This window comes from Gobius niger, assembly GCF_951799975.1.
Source record: "Gobius niger genome assembly, chromosome: 23".
Classification (NCBI taxonomy): domain Eukaryota; kingdom Metazoa; phylum Chordata; class Actinopteri; order Gobiiformes; family Gobiidae; genus Gobius; species Gobius niger.
This window is the reverse complement of record NC_136874.1, coordinates 11,459,756-11,475,719: the sequence shown is the minus strand read 5'-3', so window position 1 is coordinate 11,475,719 and position 15,964 is coordinate 11,459,756.

The window sequence follows — 15,964 nt, the reverse complement described above, 5'->3', positions numbered from 1 at the left end:
GGCAAACTGTGAATTTCTATCCACACTGCAAGTTCACTCTGTGCAAGTTCATAATGACCTTTAACACTTGCTCAGTAATGATTAACACAGGGAAAGTCACTTAACAAGCAGCAGGATAGATAACTATATTTTTTGCCTTTCAGTTTACTTCAAATTTAGCTCAAAAGTTGCCTGTTGAGTCCAATAATCTTTGAAACATCCTGATTTTCACCAGGGGTTTGAGAGTGAAGTCTTTTTGATTGGGAGAACCGACAGTGAATGTAACTGAGCTGAGGAGACGCTGTAAAAGGCCTATTCATGCGCTTACACCAAACATACACCAGATGGCGGTGTTCACCAACGTAAAACAGAAGGACCGCATGGGATTTTTACAATAGGAAAATATTTGCAGTTACTATTCGTTTTCAGGAACAAAGATGACATTTGAAAAGACTGAGTCGAGACAATTCTGACTTTGTTATTACTTTCCAAGAAATTCCGGTGTATTAAGTTACTAAGTTTTATTGTGCTGTGAGGGCAAAGAGGAGACATTAACACACACATTTTCACCTGGGAACAAATTCAATACCAAAACTTCACAGTCGGGTGTTCAGCTTCAAATGGTCTCTACAGTCGTGTAAAACAAAGTGTTACCACCAGATACTATCTCATGTAAAAAGTAACTATCCTATACATTTAAACCATCGTTCTTATTTCACTGGAACAGATCAGAGTCCAGATAAAATACTTTCAGTGTCATGTGCGCGGGTTAAAAGAACTGTTTTTAGCCTGAACATTGTCAGAGTTGAGGCCTGTCGCACATCCTCATGAAGACTGTTCCAGATTTTAGCCTCAGCGTGTTTTGTTCTGACTCTGGGAACCAACATTAGACCCCTCTCTGAAGTTCTCAGGGCCCGAGATGGTTCATACAGCTCCAACATGCCATCCATCCATCCATCCATCCATCCATCCATCCATCCATCCATCCATCCATCCATCCATCCATCCATCCATCCATCCATCCATCCATCTTCTTTCTCTTGTCCGTTTCCAGGGTCCGTTTCCTGGGGTCAGCCGTTGGAGCTGCCACGTATAGCTCCTCCTGCAGGTGGTGGGTCCACAGAAGGACGGCCTAACGATTAACCGGGCCTGCTGGTCTCTCATAAGGAGCTTCTGAACCGCTCTTTGTCTGACCCGTCACCTTGGACCTAAGGTGGCGGTTCTAGGAGGGGTAAGCAGAACTGTTTTAAAGTCTATTCTCTGAGTGACAGGAAACCAGCGCAGGGACCGGAGCACTGGACTAATATTGTCGTATTTCCTGGTTCTTGTTAAACCAGTCAGTGAAGTGCCAGGAACCCATTGCCACATTTGGTCAGGAGCACCTAGTGGGAAGATTTGCATAGTGTGCATGTCCTGGGTTGATGGTGTAAAGAAAGTTTGAGGAATCAGCCGACAAAGTTACAATTCCTTATATGAATCTATGAATGAAAATCGACTAATGAAATGATTAAACTGGACATTTTGCTAGTTTTAAAGATGGATTGTAACAGGGCAAGTCTCAAAATAGTAAATGTATGTTTTACTCCTTTGAAATGGATCCCAGAAGAAGCCATGAGGCAGCAGGACGCGCCGAGAGATGGATGGATTCCGGAGAAAATCCCAGCTCCCACAGAAGCTCAGCAGGTAAAAGCCGATTGCTCTTTTTGGGCAGAGTCTCTGAATTTAGAACTCAGGCAGCAAAGAAACCGAGAGGAATATCCCTGAGGAGGATTATGGCAACACAGTTTATCTCCCTCATTCAGTTCTTTACATTGGAACGTATTGACTTTTCAGGCTCATGCATCAATAAAGAAACATATAACTTAGAGTGTTTTTTGAGACACAACCTCTCTGTTCAAATTTACACATCATTCGCCTCGCAAAACCTCCCATTTTCGATCTCTCCTGCTTTATTTGGACTGTAACCGGGAGCAGGTTTGCTGTGCCGGCGATAAACGCGATACGGCGGCGGGAATGGTGCCGTCTCCTCCTCGGCTTTTATCGCCCTGCGGTGCACAATAGTCTGCGCGCTCTTCTCGGATATGAACGTCTTAAATCTGGAATCTATTAAAACTTCACTGGCCCGTGCTCCCCAGCTGTAAATGTCCGAGTGCCCAGACGACGAGGCCGTTTACGCGCCAGAGCGGCCCGAGAGGACGGCCGGACCAAGGGCTGACCCGAGACCAAGCAAAACCTGGACAACACAGGACTAAAGATACAAAGGAACTGGATTACCTAGACCAAAGACTATGCAACATTAGGACTAAGGACTCTTCATATTTGACACATAAATAAACCTTTTTTTCAGATGTAGATGTAGGTTCGATCTCTGCCCATCCATTTCAATGGACGAGAGCTTCTGTTTTCCAGGATGGGAAATGGCCAGTCGCTTCCTGATAGGCCAGTCTCTGACATTAGCAGCCAGTGATGTGTGGAGCCCCAACCATGACGTCACCTCCACAAGTCAACGTTATCTTAAACTAATCCAAACTACCCCTCCTGGAACCGCCACCTTAATGTGGTGGAGGGGTTTGAGCGCCCGAATGATCCTAGGAGCTCTGCTGTCGGGGGCTTCGTGCCCCTGGTAGGGTCTCCCAGGGCAAACTGGTCCTAGGTGACGGGTCAGACAAAGAGCGATTCAGAAGTCCCTTATGAGAGACCGACAGGCCTGGTTAGAACCATGAGGCCATCCTTCTGTGGACCCACCACCTGCAGGAGGAGCCATAGGGGGCTGGTGCAATGTGATTTGGGCAACTCGATCATGACCCGGCAACGGACAAGTGGAAGAAAATGGATGGATGGATGGATAATCCAAACTAACCCAATAACTGACCCTAACCCTTAAGGAGAGTGAAGTTTTACAAGCTAACCGTATACCTTACCTTAGCCCTCACCTTTAAGAGACTAGATACAAGTTGGTCATTTTATGCTCACTACTGCCACCTCAGGTCTTAAACCTTCTGAGTGACAGTGCAGGATTTTAGAGGCAGTTGAGGTGAACAGGTATGGGCTCATTCTACACATTAGGACATTGTAGGGGGAGGAAAATACTTAGTTTCAACATTTTTAAACTCTGTATTGTCCCTTTAAGGATACTGAAGTTTATAAAAGGTGTCTTTCAGACGCTAGAAGGAATCTGACCAACCAGGGAGTCGATATGCAAATGTGGCCTTTCCCATCCCAGGAAAATAAAAGCAACCCAGTTACTAACCGTTCTCGTTATGTCAATAAGAAATAGGGAAACTCAAATCCCCTGTATGCATGATTAAATAAAGGATCCCGACTTCTCGTATTTAAATCATGTTTTTGAGCACAATACGGCAAAAACATTTTTTTTTTAAATTAAATGTGCGACCATTGTGGGATAATTGAATGCCCACTTTTGCTCCTCCACTACATTGTGAAGAACAGCAGACAGCAGTGGAGGATTGTGGGTGATTTGATCCTTTATTCGTCCAGGGTCTGTCTTTGCACTTCGATGTGGGTGAAGGTTGAAGCCAGGACTGGAGGGAGAGAGTGGAGCTGATCGCCTCTCGATATTGTTTTATTCAAGGTTTTCAGTCGTGAATGCAGCCGTTCAACTGCGCTGAGAGAAAACCAGTCAGTGACAGTTTTACATACTGAAATACTAAAATATTCACTACTTTTTTGTTCGTTCATTAAACTCAGTCTCCTCTTGACTCTAGAAATTGGAGCTCTTAGAACTTGCAGCCGCCATCTTTGTTTAGGAAATAGCGTATACATGCCGTTATATCCTGATTACTGTTGGAGAATCCAGGTTTCTCATTACAGGGAAACGGATATTTTCGGATTCCTATAATCTATAATAATTATATGATCAAAAACAAAACCGGATTGTCAAAAACTCCTGATGGCAACCGGGAAACTAGAGTGCACTCGTTAAAATAAATATTAAATTAATAAAGCACTAAAATGAGTCTGTGCCAGGACTGAATCATGGTTTAGGACCAGGACTAAACCCTGTGTACAGAGCGCGGCTAAACCAGGACTAAAAGCGGCATAAAACTAAAGTAAACACGGCCTGAATCAGCAATAAAACGGGGCTTAGATAAAGTCCAAATGTGGACGAGCCACAGGCACATGGCGACGATTGTTGGTAAAAGTCTCTCCCCTCCCTCTTGACCCCCCCCCCCTCTCCTCCTCGGTATATGGATGCTCTCGCGGCGGGTAATCCCGGTACTCCGCGGCGAGAGCGGCGTATTGGTTTTGATGATAGAAATGGATTAAACAGATTACATTAAAGGCGGCTCTAATTGAAGCCATCTATCCTGGTCCTGCCGCGCTCAGATAAATGTGCGGGAGGCGGGGGGTGTCGATATACGGGGATATAGGTCGTCTGCCTCACCGGCGAGTGGAAAAGTACTGCTGGAGACCCGGGTTTGCTCCGTCTCAGGATTCGGGTTTGAAGTGGACGTGCGGTCTCATCCTCACACCGGCTGCAGGGGAAGAGGGAATAAAATGAAACTAAACTTTTACTGTAAATTACTGTTATGAATGTGAGCGAAAAATGTATTTATCTTACCTTTTTTTTTTATTGTGTTATTGTTGCTTTTCTGGCTCGTTATTGTAGCCCTTTAGTTGTTGTTTTTTTGTCTCTTTTTTTAGTTGCTTAGCTTTGGGGTTTTTTAGCAGATTGTTCAGTAGAAGTGAAAAAACGGCAGTCGTAGCTAGTGCTAGCTAGCGTTAGCATGTAGCATGACGCTAGCATTCTCTGTTGTGTATGTATTTATGGGCTGTTGAACCACTTTGCTCATCTCCATGTCTTTGTATCTTTATTTAGTAGAAACTATATTCATATTTCAGCATTTGTTAAAGTACTTTTTGAATAATTAAAGAAAACTGTTTTCAGACACGTCCATATATGGGCGATTCCAGAGATACCGTCTGTATCCATCTCCCTGGCTGGAAGCTTTTCCCTGCCTCTGATTGGTTGATCACTTTCTGTTCCAATGACATCATCTGCTTACGGCATCTCTGGAATCGCCCATATATGGTCATGTTTGAAACCGTAAGGGGGAAAACAAAGAAAAAAATCAACTTTCTCCAATCATTCAAAAACTACTTTAACAAATGCAGAATTATTTATGTAGTGTTCTACTAAATATAGACACAAAGACATGGAGAGGAGCAAAATGGCCTATAAATACATAAATAACAGAGATTTCTAACAAGATGCTTCATGTTAGCATCATGCTACATGCTAACGCTAGCTATGACTGCCATTTTTTTGCTTCTACTGAACAATCTGCTGTGAATAAACATCCATATGGACCCGATTTAGACTTGACTTGATAAATGAATTAAAAATGTCTAAAAGAGTGGAAAAAGATTAGGTTTTCCCCCTCGGTGAAGCCACGCCCCCTTCTATGACGAGATGCCTTCTGCTGGGCTGTTGATCGAATTTTAATCTCATCGCAATTTTAATAAGGGTCAATTAATTGCGTTTTAATCGAATAGATTGATAATTGGCCGGTCCTGTCGCATTCTGGGGAAAAAAATCCGGCCCAGGGAATACTCAGACTAACAAACAGGAAGTCACATGGGATAGAAAGAGAAGAGACATCACCGGGGAGGATTTGCTTCAAACTTTGAACGAGGGATGTACTCAGGGGACGTGATCAGAGACATTGACTGAGAGACTGAATGGGAGAAGTTTCTTTTCTTTCTTTTTTTCCCTTCACCCTTTATTTATAGTTAGTTTTTAGTCCTACCTCGCAGAGAGACATTCAATCCAGTAGGTGGAGACAAATGCAAAGTTCAGATGCCAACCACAATAAAACCTAACAGAAGAAGAAGAAGAAGGAAGTGAAGAAGTTCTGGTGAATTTATGACCAGGTGGATTGTTTATGCTGCAGCCGAAAGAAGAGTGGATTAGCTGGACATCTGACAGTCAAGTGTACGTTTTTTTTAAAAATCTTTTATACTTTTATACAGTAAATACAGTGTTCACGTGTATTTCTTTATGCACATATTAACTTGTTAGTGCTAAACTATGAATCGAGGCCTTGTGAGACAGTCACAGTTTTGAATCCGACCTCAGCATTTGTTTACTTACTGTTACAAGAAAGGCCACATTTATTGAAAATCGAGATAGATCAATATGGTGGAAATAATTGTTATTATTTCTTTTTCCAAACTCTCCCCAGCCCTACGCTTACACCTGTCCCAGGGCGGAGGTTTGGTGTCCGGATTGGTCCAGTGTGCTGGTGGTTGGAAGGGTTTTCCAGCCGACTGTGAAGCCACTGAGGATCAGAATCTCCAAATCCAAGGCCATAGTTCTCTGTGGGACAAAGGTGGCGCCCCCTCCAGGTCAGTGCACAGTCCTTGCCTCAATTGCAGGAGTTAAAGTGTTTCGGGGTCTTGATCTCCGTGAGGGATGAATCTACAAAAAAAAAAAACGCGACTTTCCAGGAGGAGAAGACCATAAAGCTTGCTTATGGATGAACAGTCTTCTCTTTCCCAAATGAAACGCAGTTATGAAAATATAAATTGACTCCTGGACTTATGAGCTGAGCACCTGCTCCGATTAAAATGGGCCATTATGAAACGCCATTGTCGGCACCGAAACATTGCTAATGTAAATTTGGGCCTAATGGAGTGGAACTGGTTACCTTAAAAGTGCACCCTTCATTATCCGCTAATGTCTGGAGATTACGCACGTATGAGAAAGCGTAATGCAAACACGGGAAAGGTGGACGGAAGTAGGCCCCGGTGTGCTGCGCCTGGAAATGAAGTGCATCAGCTTTAATGTGAGATGTTGCCATAAAGGTAGAAAAATAAGAATGTATGTGAATTAATTTTAGATTATTCTGTCTGTGTTATTGCAAATTTCGTCCTATTGTCACAATACAACCATATTTGTGTATTCATGTAAAGCAGCTAACAACTTACCCCATTATAGCACTAATTGCCAATGAGTATTAAAGCCATATATTTGTATGGACCAATTGCTGTGCCACCATTGATTTATTCCCCTTGTCACCCTTGTTAACTGAGTAGCAAGAAAATCAAAGAATCTATCAATCCAGTATTCAATAAGTTTCAAAATATTCTAACCTACTCAATATGGGTTCTATAGGATCGTAAGGAGACTGGTAGTGATCACTCAATTATGAGCTTAAGAACCCTCCAACCACAATTGAAACACGGACAACGACATAAGAAAGAATGAGATCTTGTATTCAACAGGTTGACTGCCTCAAAAAAAACATGGGCATGAACAAAAATGTTTTCGTAAATCCCTAATACCGTCCCTTTAAGTGTCCACAAGTGCACCGAGAAAACTTTCCATTTCAGTTGCACCTAGTGCTCACTAGTTGGATGGCGATTCAAAGTTATTTGTTCAGTTTTTTTGTGTGGTGTCAGGCCTGACCCAAAAAAAAAAAGTAGCAACATAAAGTGTCTGAGATCTCAGAAAAACAAAACAATCCTCCAAACAGCGGGAAATCCTTCGTGTCCTACCACCCCTTAAGGAACCAGGTGGTCTTCGGATTTGGAGCGCCCTGCATGGACATCTCGAGTGGCATCCAGTCCTTAGATGGCACCTCAGCAGATCCTATCATAAAAAAACCAGCCTGCACACAAAATGTGCAGTCCAATTACTCAACTTAGAAAATATAAATTTGAAAACCCCTAAATTAAAGATTCACATTTGTACCAAAAAAATACATAACATTTCCATTTCAGCAATTCTTTTTCATATCTAAATCATTCTTATTGGCCAATAAACATATTCATACAAAAAAATCATTTCAGTGCAAATCAACCGACTTCAAAAAAAGTAAACCGCGCACTACGAACTCGTGTGTCAACAACACCACCACGCTCATGGAGGGTTAGCTTAGACCTCACATGCAAGTGCATTAGCTTAGGACGCACATGTGGGTGCGCTAGCTTATTTTTTCACAGAAGGAACCACAGCTAACGAATCATTAGCAGCTTTCTAATAATCACATTGTTCACAAAATATCATATCCTGACTGGTTTTATAGCTAAATCATACTTCGAATCACATTTCACGATCGCAAATGTACAAGACTCACCAGGATTTTCTTCAACAAACACACATATTCAAAATCCACTGCTCAACAGGTTACAGGACTCCACACAACTTCCACAACACCGTTGTGCATCTATAAAACAAATGTAATGCTCAAAACTATGTTCCATTGAGCTATTTACTCATTCAACACAGGGAGAATGTACAGAGAAATTTACCTCGCTCCGTGCAGACAGATGCCGTGAAAGAAAGCTACCTAGCTCTGAGCAGGGAGTTGCCGTGAACAGCGCGGCGGTGCATTCACGGTACATGGGAAAACCCAATACTCAACCAAAAAACGTAACATTCATGTAAAATAAAAATAAAATAATACTTTGACTATAAAATAACATAAAATAACCATGGGTTACACTCTCCCCCTCTAAACAGCATGAGTCCCTTCATGCATTGTTGACCAACTGGGATCTTGTGAAGGTGACGAAGCAGCTTTGGAGAATGCAACACCTAAGGTTTGAAAAAAGGAGCTAATAGCCAATGTCAGTGGCTCTCCTAATCCATCGTACGTAAACTTCTGAGGCGGGCGTCTCTCTCTTTCAGAGCGCCTCAACCTTGCTGGCTCTGCAACACCAGCATTGGCACTAACATCTTTGTCATTACCGACAACAGGATCTGGTGGAGTGAGATTTGTGTCAGTCACGGTAGGTGTCAAGTCGGGTTCAGGAATGAGGTCCGAATGAGCAGAGTCAGTACTACTCGTACTAAGGACTTCAGGTTGTGTCAAGGTAGGTTCGTCATTGTCAGGTAAGGACGTTTGTGGAGTAACAGTTTTGTCAGGGGATAATACAGGGGGACGATTGTCTTTAAGTGGTTGGACTTTGGGAGGTTGTATCGCAGTTTGAACAAAAGGGCCTTTCGTAATGATTTGCGGATCCCATATGCCGACACATAACTCCTCTTCATCACTCATTTCATCCTCATCACTGTACTCTCCTTCATTGTCACTGTCCCTTGCTTTTGCATTGTTCGTTTTACTCCTGGTCCTCATCCTCCTTTGATTTCCATTTTGTTTCGATTCATCCTGGTCCTCCACAGGTAAAAAACCGCAAGGCAGAAGCAAATCCCTGTGTAATGTGCGCTGGGGACCATCTCCTTTTTCCGGTTTGAGAACGTAAACAGGACTGTCTTTGATTCGTTTTACAACAACGTGGATGTTTTGTTCCCAACGGTTAGCAAGTTTGTGCTTTCCTCTGATGTTTACATTTCTTACTAAGACTCTATCACCTGAAGACAGTTCAGCAGCCCTGATCTTTTTGTCAAACCGCAGTTTATTTTTCTCACCCATCTTCTTTGAGTGTTCAGTAGCAAGGGCATAACTCTCTTGGAGGTTTTGGCGAAGATTTTTGATGTAGTCGGAGTAAGACTTTTGACCAGTCTTGCCTGGGTGAGTGCCGAGAACGAGATCAATGGGCAGCCTTGGCTGTCTGCCAAACATAAGTTCGTATGGAGCATACCCTGTCGTGTCATTTTTGGTACAGTTGTAGGCATGGGTTAACGGCCTAACAAAGTCTCTCCAATGATATTTGTCTTTGTCATCCAGCGTGCCCAACATGTCCAAGAGCGTCCTGTTGTACCGTTCCACCGGGTTGCCCCGGGGATGGTAGGGAGTGGTGCGGATTTTACTTGTCCCAATCAAAGCGCAAAGTTCTTTAACAAGCTTAGATTCAAAATCTCTGCCTTGGTCACTAAGCAGACGACTTGGGATACCATAAGGGATGATAAGGTTTTCCCAGAGAGCTTTGGCTATTGTTTTCGCTTTTTGATCTTTTGTTGGTAATGCAACGGCGAATTTTGTAAAATGATCCGTCAGTACCAACACATTTCTGGTGTCTCGACTATCTGGCTCAATAGACAAGTAATCTATGCACACTAGTTCAAGAGGGTAAGTTGTACGAATGTTCTCAAGTGGCGCAGCCTTTTGGGGTAGGGCCTTTCTCTTGAGACATCGGGAACATTTTTTGCACTTATCTTCGATGGACTGGGCCATTCGTGGCCAGTAAAACCTTGCCCGGGCGAGATTTAAGGCTCGTTCAACCCCGAGGTGACCAACCTCATCATGTACACCTTGCAGGGCTCTGTTACGATACTGTTTCGGCAATACTAACTGGTATACTGGGGAATCTTTGTCGTTGAATTTCCGGTAGAGCACGCCATTACTGAGCTCAAGTTTGTTCCATTGCTTCAGCAAGAGTTTGACATCTGGGGGCTCACGGTTTGTTTCCTTGGGACTGGGTTTCAAGCCTTTTTCCAACAGGGCTATGACACGAGCAATGTCGGGATCTTCCTTTTGTGCCAAGCACCAATCAGCATCTGTCATTGAGGGTAAAACGTCTTCCCCATAAGCCTCATTAACTGATGTGGGGTCAATGGCGAGAGACTCTACAACTAAGAGGGGCTCTAATGTGCTGGACACTGAATGACGCTGACACAAGGCGGAAAATGTCTCATAATCGAGTTCGTTTTGCGTGCAAATGAGACGTCTTTTCATGTCCTCAATGCGAGCTTTTTCTTTGACAAATGTCTCGTCTTCATGAGGTGGCTCTTGGGGTCGCCGTGACAACCCATCAGCATCCTTGTTCGCTTGGCCTGCCCTGTACTTTATGTTGAAATGGTAAGTAGACAAGGCCGCCAGCCACCTATGTCCTGCCGCATCTACCTTCGCAGTTGTTAAAACGTAAGTTAATGGGTTGTTATCGGTCAGGACAGTAAATCTGGACCCGTAAAGGTAGTCACTAAACTTTTCACACACAGCCCACTTGAGAGCTAAGAATTCAAGCTTATGTGTGGGATAGTTCTGTTCACTCTTAGAAAGCCCACGACTAGCATACGCAATCACTCTCAGCCTCCCCCCCTGTTCCTGATAGAGCGCGGCTCCCAAACCATCACAGCACGCATCAGTGTGTAATACATAAGGGAGTTGTGGGTTGGCAAAAGCTAGAATGGGTGCGGAAGTCAGTTTGTCGATTATTGTTTGGAATGCGGTTTCACACTCGTGACTCCACAGTTCCGCAAGAGGCTGATTAGGACTGTGAGCTAGTTTGGGTAGTTCTCGCTTGTAAATCTTGCCTCTCTTCTTTGATGGGCGGTAACCTGCAGTGAGACAGTTCAATGGTTTGGCTATTTTGGAGTACCCTTCGACGAAACGCCTATAGTATCCGGCAAAGCCTAGAAAACATTTAAGCTCTTTGAAATTGGACGGACGTGGCCAGCTTTTCAGAGCAGAGATCTTTTCAGGATCCGTGTGGACTCCATTAGCATCCACAATGTGACCCAGATACTTGACTGAGGTTTTGAAGAAGTGACATTTTTCTGGGGATAACTTAAGCCCATAGTCTCTCAGGCGGGTAAGAACTTTCATTAGTCTGGTTTCATGTTCTTCCAATGTGTCCGAGAACACTATTAGATCGTCCAGGAAGACAAGCACTTCGTTGAGATGGAGATCGCCAACACACTTCTCCATTAAGCGCTGAAAAGTGCTTGGAGCGTTTGTGACGCCCTGTGGCATTCTATTAAATTCATAGAAGCCAAGGGGACACACGAAAGCCGTCTTAGACTTGTCGTTCTCTGCTACCTCCACCTGATAGTAACCGGACTTAAGGTCCATGACTGAAAACCATTTAGCTCCACTGAGAGCTGTGAATGTCTCTTCAATATTTGGGAGGGCATATGCATCTCTTATAGTTCGTAGATTTAACTTACGGTAATCTATGCATAGCCTGATCGAGCCGTTCTTTTTTCTTACCAATACAATTGGCGAGGCGAAAGGACTCTGTGACTCTCGAATGATTCCTGCATCAAGTAGTTCTCTGAGATGCTGTTTTACGGCTTCTCTGTCGCTTGGGTGTATGGGCCTTGGCCGTTCTTTGAAAGGTGTTTCATCGCATAATTTGATTTGATGCTTTACGGCTGTAGTGTGGCCATACGACATGTCATCAAGAGCAAACACTTCTGGGATAGATTGCAACTTCTGCAGAATTCGTTCTTTCCATTGCTCTGAAATAGGGGACTCATTAAGACTGAATGCAAGTTTGTCATTGTTCGAACTGCTTTGATTTGTGGGGTTCTGACTTTGACCAGGTGCGAGTGGAGAAACATGTTGGGCTGCACAAGCTTGAGCAACAATGCTATTTGGCTGCAACGTAACACTATGTTCACTCACATTGCGTACTACAACAGGTACTTTGTTACTGGCATTGAAGGGGATGTCTACCAAAGCCGACTCAAGGAGAAGTCCACCAGGTAACTTGTATTGCTCATTTGGTTCAAGGACAAAACTTGAGTTCTGGTTGTTTTTCTTTAATCTCACGTTGCCCATTAAACATATTTTGTGTTTTGCAGGGATTGTTAATGGCTTTTTGCTGTGTAACGTGACAGGACAGGCGTGAGTATCGTTTCTTTGGGCTTGGGCGACATGTTGGAGGATCATTGCGAACTGCTTGGAGTGTAGCTTGCGAATAAACTTGGGCCCATCTTGGTCAAATAACTGCCCATAAAGTCGCAAAAGCACATTCGTACCTATCAACAGTGGGATTTTACTGTTAAAGTGGCACTCAGGAACAACAAGGGCCAAAACAACCAGTTGTTGCTCTTTGCCTGCAATGTTCTTGGGAAATGTAATATGCGTCTGAATGTAGCCCAAATAAGGGACATTCTGCCCTCCTGCTCCCTCAATCTCAAGAAGAGCATGTATTGGCTGGATGGACAGGTGAGAAAGGTGCGTTTTGTGAAAAGACTCAGAAATGGTTGTAACTTGTGAGCCTGAGTCCATTATGGATTCACAAGGTAAGCCACCAACAAACACCGAGGCTGCACAGCGTGGGCCTATTAGACCTTGAGGCAAGAGGGAGTTACAAGAAGGGCCTTCTGTGGGTTGCATTGGTTCTGTGATTTGCATTTCAGGGTCGTAACTTGGTGTCTCGGGACTAAAGGAATCAGAGGTTTCAGCTCCTGGATGTCCCACGACAGGAGCTGCCACTAGTTTAAAGCAAAGGGGGAAGTGACCTGTCGTGCTGCAAAGTCAGCTTGTTTCTTTTTCAGCTCAGCATTCTTTTCACGGACAAGTGTAGGATTTGCATCATTCGAACAACTAGCTGCAATGTGATTGTCTTCTCCACACTTAAAGCAGAACCATGCCCGGGGTGTGCCAGGGACTTTAGCAGCAGCCCGCGGGTGCCTAGTGTTAGCAGCTGAGGATTCTTTGGGCTCGTGCTTCTCTGTTTTGGTTGAATATCTTTGGTTTTGGACAAGCATTTGGACTTGCTTGGTTAACTCAGCTACTTGACTTTCCAGCTTAGTAGTTTCATTGGCTTTTGGCTTCACCATTTTTGGTTTTGTAGTTACAGGGGGTTCAATATTTGAGGTGGTGTTCTTTGGTCTTTGAGTTAACTCTTGCACTTGTTTTGTGAGTTCATTAACTTTTTGTTCAAGTGTAGCGGTTTCATTGTCTGTTGAAGGGGCAGCTGCAAGTGATGCTTGGTCGAAGGTGGGCATACTAAAGACTGAGTGAGCATGTGCGGCAGCCTTTGTTGCACCCAAATGTTTTTTCATGCGGTCTAATTTGGCTGACCGACGATCTTCCTCCGTTCTTAACATGAGGAGGAGCTCAGGAAATGAGGGTGGAATACTCTTCCTTGCCTCAAGCTGAAGACTTATTATCAAGCTTTGGTCCCAGCAGCCACGAATAAACTGCTTGAGGAGCAGTTCGGGAACATTTGCAGGCGAGGCTCCCCCTCTAGAAATGACTCTGGTAAGAAGGCTGTGAAGACGATTCAAGAAAGCAGATGGTTTTTCTCCACTGTTTTGGTTAGAGCCAAGGAATGCAGTAAAAAGCTCTTCTCCGTCCTCAACAACTCCAAAGGCAGACTCAAGTTGAGTGACATAAGCGCTTGGTGATGCTGTGACCCCTAAAGGTTTAACAACTTCAGATGCAGGGGTTAGTAAGCTCTCAAGTATTTTTCTCACCTTGAGTGCATCAGTCAAAGAAGGGTCACTGAGAAGAAGATCAACTTGGGTGCGCCATGTCTCATAATCGACTTCACCATTAGGCCGTGGGAGTCGGCCTGAGAAAGTACGTATCTTTGCATGCGCAAGGGGCGTGTGAGTTTGCTCATTGCGAATAATGTGCTCGACCACTACTTTCTGAATACACGAAGGGTTGAAGAGGCTCTCGTCTACGGGTACTGAGCCCGCAGAAGGGTCAATCTGTGGCCTAAAAGGACCTGTGGGCCCTACAGGTTCACTTAAGTCAGTATTTGGAATGTCATCAGTGGTCGTATTGACGTTTTGGTCAATAGGTTGGTTAGACTCGGTCTGGGTTGTAGGGGCGGCCTGTAACTCACTTTGAAATAAGCTAAGGAAGGCTGCTTTCCCACTACCCCCCATAAACTCAAGTTCTTTCAGGTATCGACGGGCCATTTCTTTGCCTAACTCTTCCTGAGTAATGTCTCTGACAGTTTTGGAAAACCATTTTACTGTTGGGTCTTCGGGACTGATAAGTTCCCCTAAGGTTGAAGGATCTACCTTTAAGATAGCCTGTTCAGACTCATACACTATGAGTGTTCTACCTTGGGGCTGATGTGGCTCATCGGGAATCCTAATGATGTTTGAGATTTTACCATTTATCCCAAAGACATTTGAAATGTCATCGTCACTAAAGTTTCTTTCAATACCCGTGACACTCAGGGTTTTCTGGCTGTCAGCTCTAAAGCGTTCACAAAGATCCATCTCCATTTTAAAAGGTATATCGTGTCACAGTGTGTCGTATGGGTTGGAGGAAAAAACACTATGCCAATCTCCTGGCTGGCTCGCCACTAGGTGTCACCCTTGTTAACTGAGTAGCAAGAAAATCAAAGAATCTATCAATCCAGTATTCAATAAGTTTCAAAATATTCTAACCTACTCAATATGGGTTCTATAGGATCGTAAGGAGACTGGTAGTGATCACTCAATTATGAGCTTAAGAACCCTCCAACCACAATTGAAACACGGACAACGACATAAGAAAGAATGAGATCTTGTATTCAACAGGTTGACTGCCTCAAAAAAAACATGGGCATGAACAAAAATGTTTTCGTAAATCCCTAATACCGTCCCTTTAAGTGTCCACAAGTGCACCGAGAAAACTTTCCATTTCAGTTGCACCTAGTGCTCACTAGTTGGATGGCGATTCAAAGTTATTTGTTCAGTTTTTTTGTGTGGTGTCAGGCCTGACCCAAAAAAAAAAAGTAGCAACATAAAGTGTCTGAGATCTCAGAAAAACAAAACAATCCTCCAAACAGCGGGAAATCCTTCGTGTCCTACCACCCCTTAAGGAACCAGGTGGTCTTCGGATTTGGAGCGCCCTGCATGGACATCTCGAGTGGCATCCAGTCCTTAGATGGCACCTCAGCAGATCCTATCATAAAAAAACCAGCCTGCACACAAAATGTGCAGTCCAATTACTCAACTTAGAAAATATAAATTTGAAAACCCCTAAATTAAAGATTCACATTTGTACCAAAAAAATACATAACATTTCCATTTCAGCAATTCTTTTTCATATCTAAATCATTCTTATTGGCCAATAAACATATTCATACAAAAAAATCATTTCAGTGCAAATCAACCGACTTCAAAAAAAGTAAACCGCGCACTACGAACTCGTGTGTCAACAACACCACCACGCTCATGGAGGGTTAGCTTAGACCTCACATGCAAGTGCATTAGCTTAGGACGCACATGTGGGTGCGCTAGCTTATTTTTTCACAGAAGGAACCACAGCTAACGAATCATTAGCAGCTTTCTAATAATCACATTGTTCACAAAATATCATATCCTGACTGGTTTTATAGCTAAATCATACTTCGAATCACATTTCACGATCGCAAATGT